A 16,879-nucleotide genomic window follows, 5' to 3' on the forward strand; every position below is an offset into this window, starting at 1 on the left:
ATGTAAACTGTTTTGTGTAAGGTTACTCTTGTTGGTATGGTATATATCCCTTAGTGACCTTCTCCATTAAAGCTGCTTTATTCAAGCCGATACCCAAGTATCTTGACAAAACGATATTTTAGTAACCATGTGCTCATGTCAACGTGATATCCATCAATTTTGGCTAACAATATTTTAGTAACGAAGTGCCAAATGTCAAGGTAATATCCATCAATTTTGGTTAATGATATTTAGTATTCATTTATACTATGCTTACTATGTAATGTGTCTCTTGTTGATAGGGCATGTATCCCTTAGTGGCATTCTCCATTGCAGCTGCTCAGTTGGAGGTGGTAACCCCAACATATTTGATATACGGTAGTTTTATATCCTGTCTTTGTTGTACATGGTGTCTCTTGTTTATTGTGCATATAATCCTAAGTGGCCTCCTCCATTGAAGCTGCTCATTTGAAGTTGGTTACTACAATCTGTTTCCATAAACGATACAGTGGAACCTCGTTGGCTAAATAAGTGATGGTCTTCGTCCACAGCCGTGTCAACTCCCAAGGACCGGCGGAAATACTTCCTCAAAAACCTCGATGTAAGCCTTCCGCTTACCTTCAATATAAAGAAATCGGTCCTTTACATCCAATTTGAGCCAACGAGGAATTCGAGCCAAGCGAGTTCGAGCCGACGGGGTTCGACTGTATTTCAATATTCTTGTAAAGTGTGTTGTCTGCCTTAGGTAAATTGTGTTTATAACCCACAGTGACCTATTCGCTGCTCATTTCAAGGTGGTAAAACAACCTTTTTTGATAAACCAGTTTCAATATTGATGAAAATTGTGACTTGATTGTCTTCTGTTGATTGTTTTGTTTGTTTATAACAAGGTCGACTTGTGACTCTACCACGGCATTTTGCTGTTTGAACTATTGTATAGCAATGTACCTTAGAAGATTACTTATATATTCTGTGTACTATTGAAGACCAAGTCAATTTGTCCGAAAATAGCGTCTCTTCGGAGAAATATGACATAAGTGTTAATTCAATAAAGAAAACTTAATTAAATCGAACTAAATTTGTTACCACGTACGACTTGTTTCTCCATTTGAAAAGAAGGCAAACTTTAGGGATATCAATCGTTTTTTCTCATTATTTAAAACATGTATTGAAAGTTTAAATAATGTCCTTAAATGCTGCCCTGTTTAAACCCAACACGAAGTTGTATTTCGGTGAACGTCCTAAGGCGGTTACCTAAATATTTAGTGATCATGATATTTTAATTTAAATGTGATCTTCTTTGCTGTATCAGAGCGCCCAACAGACATTTAACGGAACACGCAATGTTACAACACAACAAACCACAGATTACATAAATATTAATAGTTTGCTATCACTTAATATTTGGGGTACCCTCATCGAAACGATAAGCTGAAATAGTGCACTGGCGGTTGAATTAGTTTACCAATTGGCAAATTTACAACACTACTGCAGTACACTTCCTGTATCAATGTTTTAATAAACATAAAAATTGTAACGCTGGATCTCTGGTCAAGATGTCAATTAACTCTGGGGCACCGTTACTTTCTTATAAGAAACTGTGATAGTTGGTTTTTAGAAATGACATTGGACACTAAAAAACAACAGTTAAGCTGCGCTGTCCATGACGTGGTGGTTACCCCAAAACTTATGGATATGTGTTTTTTATTGCTAGCTCGTTCAGACTAAATAAGTAGCGTGTCAATGAAATACACTACCATGTAATAGCTGGAATGGGTTTTCTGAATGATTAGGTTGCAGGCCCTGCTGCGAATGATTGCATGGAAGACAAGAATAAATGTCGACTTTCTTTGCATTTAGCGCAAATTGTCCAAGTAATGCCTCTTTAACTAGCCGGTGTGCGTAAGCGATATTCTATATACTAAATACGACAATTTAATGAAAATTTGGCAGTTATTTTCGATACTAAATTAAACATTTGGCGGTCATCGGCGTAGCTCCAATAGGCCCCGTAGGCCCGGGCCTACACTTCGTTTTAAAAAAGAAAAATACAAAACGTCCAAATCTGCTATAAAAGCTGAAAGGTAAGGGGGGTGACAGCTTATGCCTACTTTTTTATACAAGTTAACACTCAAGGTTAACTAAGCTTATTTTTTCTTAAAGTTTAGTCCCTTTTTTTGAAGACAGTCGAACCGTTTAACAAATAGATTCGATAATATTTGTAAAGCAACCGGCAAGCGTATACTTTCAATGAGCGTCTGTTTAACTCGGCTTTACAATTATAAGTTGCGAAGCGGGAGTATGTTTTGAATGTCATTTAACATGTTTCCCCCTTACCCCGACCCTGGAGATTCCGATGGATCGTGGAATGATGACTTCAAACTCAGACTTTTATTACAGATGTGGGAGTTAGTCAGTGTTTTCAAATTTCCATCGAGGTACGTGTGGATGACAGAAAGGAAAACATTATGTTTGCTTTCGTTTTGTTTCAAAGGTAGAAGAGAAGCATGTCGTTCGTGAACAGTATTTAGGGTTTGTCACTTGCAAGTCAATAAAGGGAGTATATTTTGCACAAGGCATACTCGAATATCTGCAAGGCACCGGCTTAGATATTTTGAAGATTCGGGGCCAGTGCTATGATGGTGCAGGAAACATGGCGGACAAGTACTATGGTGTTCAGGCGCTCATCCGTGAAAGATTTCCACTCGCTTACTACACCCATTGTAAATTGCATTGCCTAAACCTGTCATTTGTCCACAGCTCCAAACTTCCATGCGTCAGGACCACGATGTCTACAGTGCAGGATATCGCATTTGCGTTTGACTACTCTGCAAAACGCCTCACAGCATTTGCAGATGAACTGACAGAAGACGTTGTTATAAAACAAGCGATGGAAAGCTGACAAAGGTTTAAGGCCTTGTGTGAAACAAGTTGGATGAGCAGGGCAGATGCGCTTCGTACATTCAAGAATGCCTACCGTGTTGTCGACAATGCGCTCGAAACTCTTCAGGAAAATGGTGACGTCAAAGCCAGCGATCACCTCAACGCTATACTGTAGTTCCAGTTTATTGTTACTTTTGTGACAACAGAGCACATTTTGAGCAATCTAGTAGGTTTTCCAGCAGAACTTAGCGGTAATAATTTGTGCTTATTACTACATGCGACTTAAGTTAATAATTGAAAAACAAAATGGAAAAGGCACAGCAAAAACATAGATAATAACTTCATAAATTTGAAAATTATTCTCAGAACAAAACGTGTTGCATCTAGAGACTTATGTATGCTATTTTATAATCAAAAGTAAATCATCATTTAAAAAGTATCTGTCTGCTTTCTTTTATTTTTCATACACGATGAAACAGTGAATTAATATATACATATCTCATATACATCTAGGTGGACATGGATCTGTTGGAGGCAATCGAGCAAACGCACGTGGTCATGCAGATATATCGAACTGAGAGGGTTGACCCCCTTGTATGGGATGCCCTTTATCAGGAACTGTGACTTTAGCTGACGAGTTCCATGTACATGTGTAAACATATAACCTGTATTTGCAATCCGCCATCGGTAGAGCGTTGGACTGTGAATCGGACAACCCGGGTTAGATTCCCAGGCGGACCAGGTCACTTCTGTTGTGATTTGTTATGAAATCCTTTCTACGACCATTCGCACTGTACCACTGCCCCTGGCATGTACAAAAGTTGTCAGTTCCTTGCAAAGGTGAAGGCACCTAGTACTGGTTAACCGCCTGATAGTCTGCCCAGGATAGGTGTGCGGTGGTTGAACTGTCACTCTGGGACCCTTCAATGTGCTCACGCCGGGACCCGGAGTATAAACTAATAACACCACCAACTGTATTTGCATATTGATTTCATGTGGTTGCCAATAATTACATGTATTGATCCACTGGTGCATATAGCAAAGCGTCTTAACGCAATAATTTACAATTCAACGGAACACAAATAAATGATAAAAAACGTTTTTGTAACAGTTCGAAATGCATCGAGATCAGTATTCAGATATACGCGGTAAACTTCTATTAGGTATTTTGCATTCTTCTACCTAGAACAGTTTAATCGATTCGGCAATTAACGATATCGATTGAATGTTTTACCTAGATTGACCCAGCAGTGCCAAGACAAGCAGCCAGAGAGAGAAACAGGGTGAACTATGATGTACAGGACACCGGTCGGTATTGGACGATTTCCCTCTTCTACGTTTTTGTTGGCCACCTGCTTCAAGAAATGGATACTTGTATCCTAAAGAATGAAGAGCGCTTCCAGGCTCAGTGGTTAATTCCGACCAAATTTGAAGGTCTCCAGCCGGCCAATGTGGACAGGATCTACGAGGCATATGAACCAGACATGCCCAAGACTCAGCAAGAGTTCGGCGAGGAAGTAAGAAGGTGGAATCTGCGATGGCAGCTGAAAGATTCAAAGCCTTCGACACTGCTGGCGACACTCAACAAGACATCGGAGGCAGCTTATCCCTGCATATACATTATACTGCAAATACTGCTGACCATGCCTGCCACATCCGGTGCAGGTGCATTATGAAACTATTTTAAAGACTAATAAGGCTCCAGATATACGCCAAATCGCACCATATCGGATCTATAGTTTAAAAATCTTTAGGGGGAGGGCCCCCAAACCCCTCTACCAATAGGGCCTATACTTCTAAATAGGCCCAGCTACGCCCCTGGCGGTTGTTATCTGCTGGGTTTTTAGTTGCAAAAGCTCGTCTTATTGATAACATGTGGATCTGCCTCTTGATCCTATTGACGAAGGTATGAGTCTGAACACAAATGTTTGTGTGTTTTTTTGCAATTTTGCCATTTTTGATTATTTATTTTTTTCGAAGATTGTCAATATGGTGATAGATGCAGACGGCAGACGACATTTGTGTACTCTCATCTATTATTAATAAGGTTACACACTATAATTAATGAAAGTTGTATTGTGCTTTTATTGACTTGCTTATTTCAAGGTGGTAAAATAAACTTTTTTATAAACGATATTTTAATATTGATTTAAACTGTGGTTGTGACTTGTTTGTCTTGTGCTGATTATTCTGTTTGCTTATAACACGGTCGCCTTGTCGTTGTAGTTTCCAGCATTCTACCAAAGTATGTTACTGTTTGAACCATCGCATAGCATCGTGCCATAAATGTACTTACAATGTACTGTTGAAGATCTAGTCAATTTGTCCCGAAAAAGCGACTCTTCGGAAATTTGCAATTATCTCTTATTCATTTTGTGCGCCTGGTTAGAATTATTCTGAGGAAAAATATGACATTACTGTTAATTCAATAAAGACGAACCAATTAAATCGAACTGATTTCGTTAAGACGTATGATTTGTTCCCAACTGCAAAGAACGCATTCTTTAGGAGTAATGTTTGTATGTCATTATTTGTACTATTAATAAAAGTTCAAAACCACGTCCTTTATTGCCGCGATGTTTAAAATCCCATTGAACTTCTGTTTCCGTTGCCCTTACAAGGCGGTTACCCACTTATTTAGTCGGAGTATAAGTATCTTCCGTGGCCGAGAGTGTAAGTTAGGTTGATCCCAATCCGTGCGTTGGGTGTTTTGTTTTCGGTAAACCTCGTTTCCGTAGAACGCCCTGTGATCCCTGTAAGGATCAACCTATCTTACACTGTCGGCCATGGAGGATTTTTTTCTCCCACCTCAGTTAAAAAAAATAATAAAAAAATGTATTTTTTTGCTGGAACTCTTTTGTGCGTTGTGAAAATAATGAGCGTATAGATATGTGATAATTCGTGGATGTCATGGATATGCGCACGGTGATTCAGATTATGTAAATAGTCAAATCTTCCTGAGGAGAGAGCAGCATTATTTCTTGAATGGAGTGTCGACTTTTTTTCTGGTGCCTTTTGAAGCGAGAAAGAGTTCATTTGGATTTAAAATATTGTCACAAGGTGTCGTTACTATGATGCTACAGACGACGGTCTTCAACAAGAGATGTACTTGTGTAATGACAATAAAAAAGGAGTTCCATACAGTCACTTGTTTTATCTACATGGGCCCATGGGCAAGATAAGAATTTCCAGCATAGCCAAATTTTTGGATCTACTTATCTGAGGTCGGAGAAAAGAATTTCTAGCGCGGTTAAATTTTTGGATCTACTTATCTGAGGTGGGAAAAAAGAAATTCCAGCATAGCCAAATTTTTGGATCTACTTTTCTTAGGTAGGAGAAAAGATTTTCCAGCATTGCCAAATTTTTGGATCTACTTATCTGATGTGGGAGAAACACAAATACCACTTAATGCTTTAATGTAAATGTGATCTGTCTTTTTTGGGACGCCTTTTGTCTGACGTTGCGTGTCTTTCGAAAGTGTCTACTGCTTCTCGAGTAGACCTTGTACCTCGTGCCTCCTTTCGTTAAATATTTAATGCTGCTGGCACTGTAATCATTATGTATGTGGGTGTTCTTTTACGCATGACGCATACATTTCATTTAATTGTTTTAATCTTCAAATCTCAATCTCATAGATACTGGTGAAATAAAAGCTTATTGCTTTTGTAGATATTGCATACTTAAACTATTTTAGATTGAAATGAATATCTTTAGTGAAACACGAGACATTTAAAACAAGACCAAAGTAAAAAATATAAAAGAGAGGAATGACGGCTATCTATGCTCAATCAATTTGTCTGAAAGTATGATATTTATCGCTTTCTGTAAAGTGCTATTTATGGAGTTCAAGGCACTAGTGGAAATGTAACGGAAGCTTTAACAGAGATTTTTAAGGTACCCGTTGTACAAATAAGATTTTCTCTTTACAGTGTGTAACGGTCCGCTGTAGGCGGATGTGCGTTCATAGCATAACATTCCATTATAGACGGAAGTACGTTCATAGTATGCTGATGTACTTGTTTGGTAATATGCAAATTAGCAAAGCCCGGGTTCCGTGTGGATTGAGAATTTACTGTATATGTAGACCAGTGGACACGGTTAGGACCGAGCATGCTTTTCTCTGAAGGGATCTGTTGGCCTTGTTGGTCTCGCACGTTACACGTGCCATTTGCTGTAATGTTGAGTGTTGACGCCTCGTGGCCTCATAATATGTTGGTTTAAGATGGGTTTTCTTATCACTCATATGTATAATAAATGACCAAACAAAATTTACAGGGCAAATTACACCAATACGGAAGTGTATACTCAGTATCTTTGTTTTCTTCTTTTTTAAACACATGACCGTGAATCGAGGCATGGTTATACCACCTCAGACCATTGACCATTTTAGTTTCCTATTGAAAAGGGTTTTAACATGAATGGTCTGTGATGGAAAATCGTGAAATACTGGATCTGCTTGACCTCATTTTCACCGCATTATTTGTACGCCTGCATTGCAAGTGATCACATTATCGGTAACGTTCAAACATTTTTTCTTACAAGAAACGTTACTTTTAAGCTAACTTTGTTTTATATTAAGTATTATACAAGCGTAACTTAAAACAATAGATGTCAGTGTTATTTTTCTTGCCAATCGGTCAATTATGTCAATATAATACATTGTATATAGGAAATTTATTTAGTGGTCACTAACCTTAAGGTAAAGTTCAGGCAATTTGTATTTTCTTATTTCAATTGAAAATGGCAAAAAGCAAAAAGCGCGCTATTTACATATATTTTTTACATTCTTCCTCTACACAATAAACCGTTCTAAATGATACTAACATAATATGGAGTCACCAAGCAGGTTAATAAGGTTTGCATCATAAATCAAAAAGACAAAGGGAGAATACTTTTTTTAATTTTGTGACCTAGAGTTGTAAATCTTGCAAGTTGCACCGCTACACTTAACTACTATCTATGTTTCTGGTGTAAATAAATTCAAAGTCCCTTAGGTCGTTTTTGCGTAAGTGTCTGGACAAAGTTTGCATTATAAACAATTCACAAGGGGAGATAATATTTCTTGCAAGTGCACAACTTCACATCATTATCTATGTATGTTCCTAGTTTCTATCTATTCTTTTAAAGAGTTTTTTAATTAAATCCAAATACAAAATTAACGTTATAAAAATGAACAAGGGAAGACAACGCTGCAAACAAATGTCAAAGCGTTACATTTCTTTTAAGGTACACAATTTTACATAGGAATTTTCAATGTTTTTAGGTAAGTGCCATGATAAAATTAACATTAAAAAACAATTGGAGATTACTCGGAAATAGAGTCCCCCGAGATATTACAATTGTAGGTAGCACAACTTCACATCAATATCTATCTAGGTATAATGTTTTGATCGATTGCTTTATGCAGTTGATGAATAAGGGCCTGGAGAAAGTTTGCATTATAAATCAAAGCGCTGATAGCGCTGCATGAACAGGGTTTTATACGGGTTTTCACCATTATGATTCACGATCATGTGTGTATTAATAAGGTGCTGATATGTAGCAGAGTGAATCTAAGAGTCCCCGTGTAAACCAACCAGAAGGGCCGCCCCAGGTTTATTGAAGCATGATGGTAAATGGCAAATTAATATTTTATTGACAATAACGTTAATGTCGCTGTGTAACCACGCAAACCAGGATGGAGAATGTAACCAATCCCAGCATAAGACTCCATCCTTTGGAGTTACACTATGAGTTAGGCTTGCCAAGGATTTATTAACCACAGAAATAAAATAGAAATTGGTTGGTCATTCAGGGTGAATTTAAAAGATACACTAAAACCGTTTCCGGTTGGTAATTACATGTTGGCATAAACAAAGACTATACTTATTATTAAATTGAAAACGATCATTTTCAGGGCCACTGTTAAAATTTCAAATAGTATTTTAAAATGATATATACATTATTTACATAAAAAATGGATTCTCACCCGGGAGGAACGATAAATAGATAATATGCAACGGCTTGTGAATTATTGAAACAGCATAGAAACAAACTCCACGAAGCCTTCCTCCCCGTAAATGTGTGGGGTTTTATAATAGAAAATGAAAATATAAAAAAGGGTAAATGATTGTGCTATTCCTAATCAAGAAAATGAAATGTATACTAATCAAACTTTACTCATTAGCAAGAGTGCGCCTATGTTTGCCTTGTTATTCACAAAACAACTTCGAAAATATTACGGACTCAAGAGAAATATTTTCTTAATTATAATGATCAAAATTAAAATAATTGCTTTCAAACAACTGTAAATGAAACACCTAAAAAGGTTTTTAAATCCGTGATATTTTCTTATATTTACACCAAATCAGCAAAAAATATAACTCATTTCATTTGAATGAAATGTCAGTTTTAAAAAATACACAAACATCCGTCTATATGTTCACTATAAAAAGTATATAAAATAAATTAGACAAAATAAGTCTTGAAAAATCTTTAACTTCAAAACTTATTTATTTTCCTTCTTTGTCTATATGGTCAGCAACTCTCTTCTATTTCTATATCGTCAGCTAACTCGTCGGCACTTTAGTACATGCCTGTCAAAATGGCATGCGTTTGTTATTCCCACGTGGGCTATCACGTGATGACTGTGCGCAGGGAATGAGATCATTGTGTCACGTGATTGTTTCATGCGCTTTGAGTGGATAGTAATTCTTTGTTTACGTTTCGATGTTCATTCATTTTTGGCGCAGGGATACTACTTTAATGTTATCTTTATCTAACTTTAACAAATTAAATGATTAATATAGATATTAATATAGGCCGTCTCCGTGGCCTTGTGGTTAAGGCGTCTGCCTACGGAGCGGGAGGTCGAAGGTTCCAGTCTCACAAGGGGCTTGTTCTGATATGGCCAATTGCCGACCCAGCAGCTAGTTAAATCGAGGGGTACCGATTGCCTTCCTGCCAGGCGCCTGGCATTTGGGATAAGGAATCGGGGTAAAGATGTTCACGAATGTAGGTGTCTCATGAGCCCAACGGGCTGGCCCTTAACTAAGAGGGGTGACACTATAATAAACAAACACTTTACTTTTTACTTTACTTTATAGATATTGCGTTATGATTACTTCTTGCTTTGTCAAATCTAGCTCGGTTATTGGAAACATAGCTTGCAATTTATATAGTCCGCACTTTCTCAAACTATATTTTTGTTGGTAAAGAGGCAGACGATACTTGTTAATAAGCATTTTATGTTGCGAGTGTCGACTTTGTTGCTACACTGAACAGGGTTGAAAACAACCCTGTTAAAAAATAACAAGGTTGAGATAACTTCGCAATGATGTTCCTCAGAGTTACAGTTCTTGTTAGGTATCTATTTATGTTCCAAGTTTAATTTTCAAGATAGAGACACAATTATGACAAATACAGTATGTCGAAATGGAGACACAATAATGACAAATACAGTATGTCGAAATGGAGACACAATAATGACAAATACAGTATGTCGAAATGGAGACACAATAATGACAGATACAGTATGTCGAAATGGAGACACAATAATGACAAATACAGTATGTCGAAATGGAGACACAATAATGACAAATACAGTATGTCGAAATGGAGACACAATAATGACAATACAGTATGTCAAAATGGAGACACAATGATGACAAATACAGTATGTCGAAGTGGAGACACAATAATGACAGATACAGTATGTCGACGTGGAGACACAATGATGACAGATACAGTATGTCGAAGTGGTGACACAATAATGACAGATACAGTATGTCGAGATGGAGACACAATAATGACAAATACAGTATGTCGAAATGGAGACACAATAATGACAGATACAGTATGTCGAAATGGAGACACAATAATGACAAATACAGTATGTCGAAGTGGTGACACAATAATGACAGATACAGTATGTCGAAATGGAGACACAATAATGACAATTACAATATGTCGAAATGGAGACACAATGATGACAAATACAGTATGTCGAAGTGGAGACACAATAATGACAGATACAGTATGTCGACGTGGAGACACAATGACAGATACAGTACGTCGAAGTGGAGACACAATAATGACAGATAAAGTACGTTGAAGTGGAGACACAATAATGACAAATACAGTATGTCGAAGTGGAGACACAATAATGACAGATACAGTATGTCGAAGTGGTGACATAATAATGACGAATACAGTATGTAGAAGAAGAGACACAATTATGACAAATACAGTATGTCGAAGTGGTGACATAACAATGACGAATACAGTATGTAGAAGTAGAGACACAATGATGACAAATACAGTATGTCGAAATGGAGACACAATAATGACAGATACAGTACGTCGAAGTGGAGACACAATAATGACAAATACAGTATGTCTAAATGGAGACACAATAATGACAGATACAGTATGTCGAAATGGAGACACAATGATGACAAATACAGTATGTCGAAGAGGTGACATAATAATGACGAATACAGTATGTCGAAGTGGTGACATAATAATGACGAATACAGTATGTAGAAGTAGAGACACAATAATGACAAATACAGTATGTCGAAGTGGTGACATAATAATGGCAAATACAGAATATCAATATGGAGACACAATGATGACAAATACAGTATGTCGAAATAGAGATACAATAGTGACAAATACAGTATGTCGACGTGGAGACACAATTATGACAAATACAGTATGTCGAAGTGGAGACACAATAATGACAAATACAGTATGTCGAAGTAGAGACACAATAATGACAAATACAGTATGTCGAAATGGAGACACAATAATGACAAATACAGTATGTCGAAATGGAGACACAATAATGACAAATACAGAATGTCGAAATGGAGACACAATAATGACAAATACAGTATGTCGAAATGGAAACACAATTATGACAAATACAGTATGTCGAAATGGAGACACAATAATAACAAATACAGTATGTCGAAGAGGAGACGCAATAATGACAAGTAAAATATGTCGAAGTGGTGACACAATAATGACAAATACAGTATGTCGAAATGGAGACACAATAATGACAGATACAATATGTCGAAGTGGAGACACAATAATGACAGATACAATATGTCGACTTGGAGGCATACTTATGACAAATACAGTATGTCGACGTGGAGAAACAATAATGACAGATACAGTATGTCGAAGTGGAGACACAATAATGGTAGAAACAGTATGTCGAAGTGGGAACACAATAATGACAGATACAATATGTCGACGTGGAGGCATACTAATGACAAATACAGTATGTCGACGTGGAGACATGATAATGACTGAAACAGTATGTCGAAGAGGAGACACAATAATGACAGATACATTATGTCGAAGAGGAGACACAATAATGACAAATACAGTATGTCGACGTGGAGACACAATAATGACAGAAACAGTACGTCGAAGAGGAGACACAATAATGACAGAAACAGTATGTCGACACAATAATGACAAATACAGTATGTCGAAGAGGAGACACAATAATGACAAATCCAGTCTGTCGAAGAGGAGACACAATAATGACGAATACAGTATGTCGAAGTGGAAACACAATAATGACAAATATAGTATGTCGAAGAGGAGACACATTAATGACAAATACAGTATGTCGAAGTGGTGACATAATAATGACGAATACAGTATGTCGACGTGGAGAAACAATAATGACAGATACAATATGTCGAAGAGGAGACACAATAATGACAAATACAGTATGTCGAAGAGGAGACACAATAATGACAAATACATTATGTCGAAGAGGAGACACAATAATGACAAATACAGTATGTCGAAGAGGAGACACAATAATGACAAATACAATGACAAAAAACAGAATAATAAACGTCGAAGAGGTGACATAATTAGTATCAACATTATATGGGATTACCATTAGCCCCTACCAACACTTTGGATAAACGTCGGTGTGGAAGAAGGGGCGTAAGTAAAAAGATTTAGCCACTAAGTTACGACCCCTCTAACGTCATCCTGTAGTCGTCCCTGATCACCACGCGTCAAAATTTTAACTTTATTATTAATAGAGCTATCACAGAACTTGCTTATTTGTGTTTGGATTCCTTAAATCGGTTTCTTGAGTCTCTTGAATTTCAAAGTCAAACTAAGAGTAATTTATAAGTTATGCACCAGTCAATTGTAACCACGCCCCCCCCCCCCCAGGTCCGGGGAATAGAGGGGACTTTGACTTTCGGTCCAGCCAACCCCGGCTAAAATCCCCGCCCTGCGGGTACGAATAGATGGTAAAATCCCCGCCAAATGCCCCCGCACCCCAGGAACTGTAGGTAAGGCCCATTCCCCGCTATATTTAAAGCAAAGACAAAACCACCGCATTCACCCGGCACTGCGCGGCCACCTGAAAGGTAAAAACACGGCCAATTTCCCCGGCTATCTCCGGTATAACCCCGGACCTGGGGGGGGCGTGGTTACAATTGACTGGTGCATTATTGTTTACATAAAAGTATGAATATTGATTAAATTATATACAAAACAGTGGTTTTGATATTATGATTGTTTTTTATGATACGAGTAGTGGAAAACTTAAATAAAGAAAAGGCCTTGAGTTAGGAAACGACTTAAGAGGTTTTAAGAAATACCGATACTGGATCATAAGCATCTTAATGTATTAGATAAGCCGCGGATATCAGTAAAAACGGCCGCACTACTTAACATTGAGTAGATAAGGAAATCATCTTGAGTTGTAAAAACATATCTGAAATAAAACAATGACATGCACTTTAGTTTCATTGCAGCAAGTTAACACGGAAATTTAATTGAATTCTTTGTTTTGTGAGAAAGTAATGGGATTTTTCCGGAAAGTGAAATAAAAGTTGCATAGCTTCATAACCTGTCACATATGGGTTTAATTCAAATATATATATATATTAGTTTTAGTTTAGAAGTTAAACGTTATGACTTCACTCTATAGACTATTTACGCAAAAATGTACTTCACTGGCAATCATTATACACTTAGATATACGAAATACACGTTAAAACACATCAACTAATTAATACATTTGTTTATAATTTTACGAACTACTTATACTGATGTACCAGCATACATCCGAGGTGGTTTTCGAGTGAAAATGGGCGACGTGTTCCGAATGACCAGAGTTTATGCATGCTGTATTTGAAAATAGTTATTCACAAAAACGGTGTATTCAATTAAAGAAATAAGTTGTGATTAATATTTAATTGTGTTTTAATTCAACTAAAATTCCATGAATCAGATATGTTGCCCATATACAGCGCCCTTCATCTTCTACTAAAGCTTGGTCGCCATGACAACAAGAATAACAACTGCTACGTTCGCACCACCGTCGTTCGGACGCGCGGAACATGTCCGAAGCATAGTTCTATATCACGCCTCCAACATAATGACGCAACGCCATTGGTCCAGGACTGGTCACACGGTGACCTCATATTTTTCCATGGGTCACCAAATTAATCGTTCCAAAATGGCGTTTATTTTCCGATTCCGATGAATATTATTACGATGAATAAATGAAACATGTTGTGTACGTGATAAATACGTTGCGGGGTTAGTTGGTGACCCGATATGGGATATACGGGCGACAGGAGACCATATTCGGCTTCGATATGGTTTTCTTTGCCCTGTATATCCCATATCGGGTCACCTACAAGCCCCGTAACTTATAATGCCGTTCCTTTGTAGCCCCGAGAACTCCATACGTTCTGTGTGCGTGATTGGAATGGACCCTTTGATTAAAGTATATACTAAATGACAAATTAAGGTGTTGCACGGGTTTTAATTGTTGCAAATGCTGGTACCAAGGGACATCCACACATGAAATGTAATTCACAATAACATATTAAGAACGATACCACATCTTAGCAGTAGGTATACGTCAGGGATGAATTATCACAGGCACCTTCATTATGTAGTGTCTCGCACAAGGAGTTAAAATACAGTTGTTTCAATATATTTATGTGTAAAATACTGCTCACGAGTTTACACAACATACGCCGCCATTTGTGTAATGCAAATTTTGCGTTTAAAGCTGCACTCTCACAGATTTACCGTTTTGACAACTTTTGTTGTCTTGGAATGAGCCAATTTTTGCGTAAATATCAGCAAAACAGTGATATAAGACTGTTGACAAACGATCAGATCGCAGATTTTCATATTTCCTATCGAAAATTAATGTTTTATGGCCAAAAGCGTTACTAACGATTTAAGAAAAATGCATGAAACATAAATTTTTGAGCTTAAATGTGAACATCTGCGATCTGATTATTTTGCAGCAGTCTTACCGGGTATATCACTGGTGTCCATGCATTCTCGCATAAATTGCCTCGTTCCAAGACAAAAAACAAAAGAAGTTGTCGAAACGTTTAAGTTGCGAGAGGGCAGCTTTAAAGCGGAATTAAGATTTATTCGGCCCCAAGTGTGTGTGGGGGGTGGGGGTGGGGGGAGGGGCAGTTATTTATTATTAGTTTGTACTTAAGAAGATTATTTACTTTGTACCCTTCCAAATAAATTATATGTTCTGTTCTATAATCTTGCATCAAAGATCAGTCATATCGTGCCAAAATTTCACCAAATTCATCTATGTCTTATTTACTTTATTCAAACATTATATTTCTATTAAATTGACATTTTATGGCGGCCATTTTGGATGCCATCTTTGATTTTTTTAAGTCCACGCCATGCGTTGAAAATTTCTACCACCACTTGCATACACTACAGCAGAACATTTTGGTAAGTATGGCCAATTATTGGTAGTCTCTATGACTATCAAGAGATCTTTGCCAGCAACCTAATAAACACTTCAAAGTTATACAATGTAAGTGCTCATTTTCGTCCTTGACCGTGAAATGGTTTTCGTTCAACATCTTCTAAAACAGTCGATGCTTTTTATACATATGTTTTACCTTTGACCTTGATCTTTGATAGCGTCATGTTTAAGATGCACTCTTACTCCCAAAAAAGATTAAACACAATTAATACTATTGTTTTAATATTCCCAAAATGATGAATAAATGTCGAAAACAATAGTTCTTATGAAGGATATTGAGTTTAATTTGAACGAAATGAGCATAAAACATGGTATTTCTACCTTATGAAACTGTAGTAAATCACAGTAAATCTTTTAGCATTCACCAATCATTTAATATTTTTGCGCTTTCTGCTATCAAGTACATGGTTACAATCTTGTTATCAGTAGTTAATATTTTCCATAAATGCAATTATTAGTATCTAGTGCAAGGTTTATCAGTCAAAATGTATGTTTGGTATACATGTGTATGTATCTATTTTGAATAAGAGTGTCACTTTAACATTTGTAACAGGTTGTTTTTTTTTTAAATCCCTTAAAAAATGACATAGTTTTGGTCGTGACAAGATGTGATTAAATAAAATTTTGTGCCATTTGTTTAAATCCCAAAATGCATGGCTATCGTTCGGTGCGGACACGCCAAAACCGGACAGGGACACGTACTCACGCTCAGACGGACGGACATACACCGAACCGACATTGTGTCGACTATGTCGAGCTCACTGCAAACACGCGCGAAAATCTTGAAACTTTTCTTCCCATTTTTTTGGTAATTCATCCTAGTTTTATACTGCATAAATCAAAGATTGATTGAATAGATGATTGACAGCTCTTCCTCAATATCAAGTTTACTTCAGTTAATATGTCTACACAAGGGTTGGCTGACTTCGCCGCCGACGCCGCCGCCGCCGCCGCCGCCGCCTCCGCAGTCACCGACGCGTGACGCATTCCAAAAATAAGACCGGTATGTCACGTACTTGGGCGACACAACAAGAATATAATTATCCTTTTAAAATCAATGATATTGAGCAATTTCAAATTCATGCCACTGTTATGTTGTACTATGGTGGTGGTGGGGGGGGGGGGGGGCGTTTTCTTTGTTTCCGTCTATACGCCAACCCTCGTATCTGAACGGTATCAAGTAGGCGGAGAGTAACCGCGCATTAACTATCAAGCTGATAAATT

Source organism: Mya arenaria, chromosome 8 (assembly GCF_026914265.1).
Source record: "Mya arenaria isolate MELC-2E11 chromosome 8, ASM2691426v1".
NCBI lineage: Eukaryota > Metazoa > Mollusca > Bivalvia > Myida > Myidae > Mya > Mya arenaria.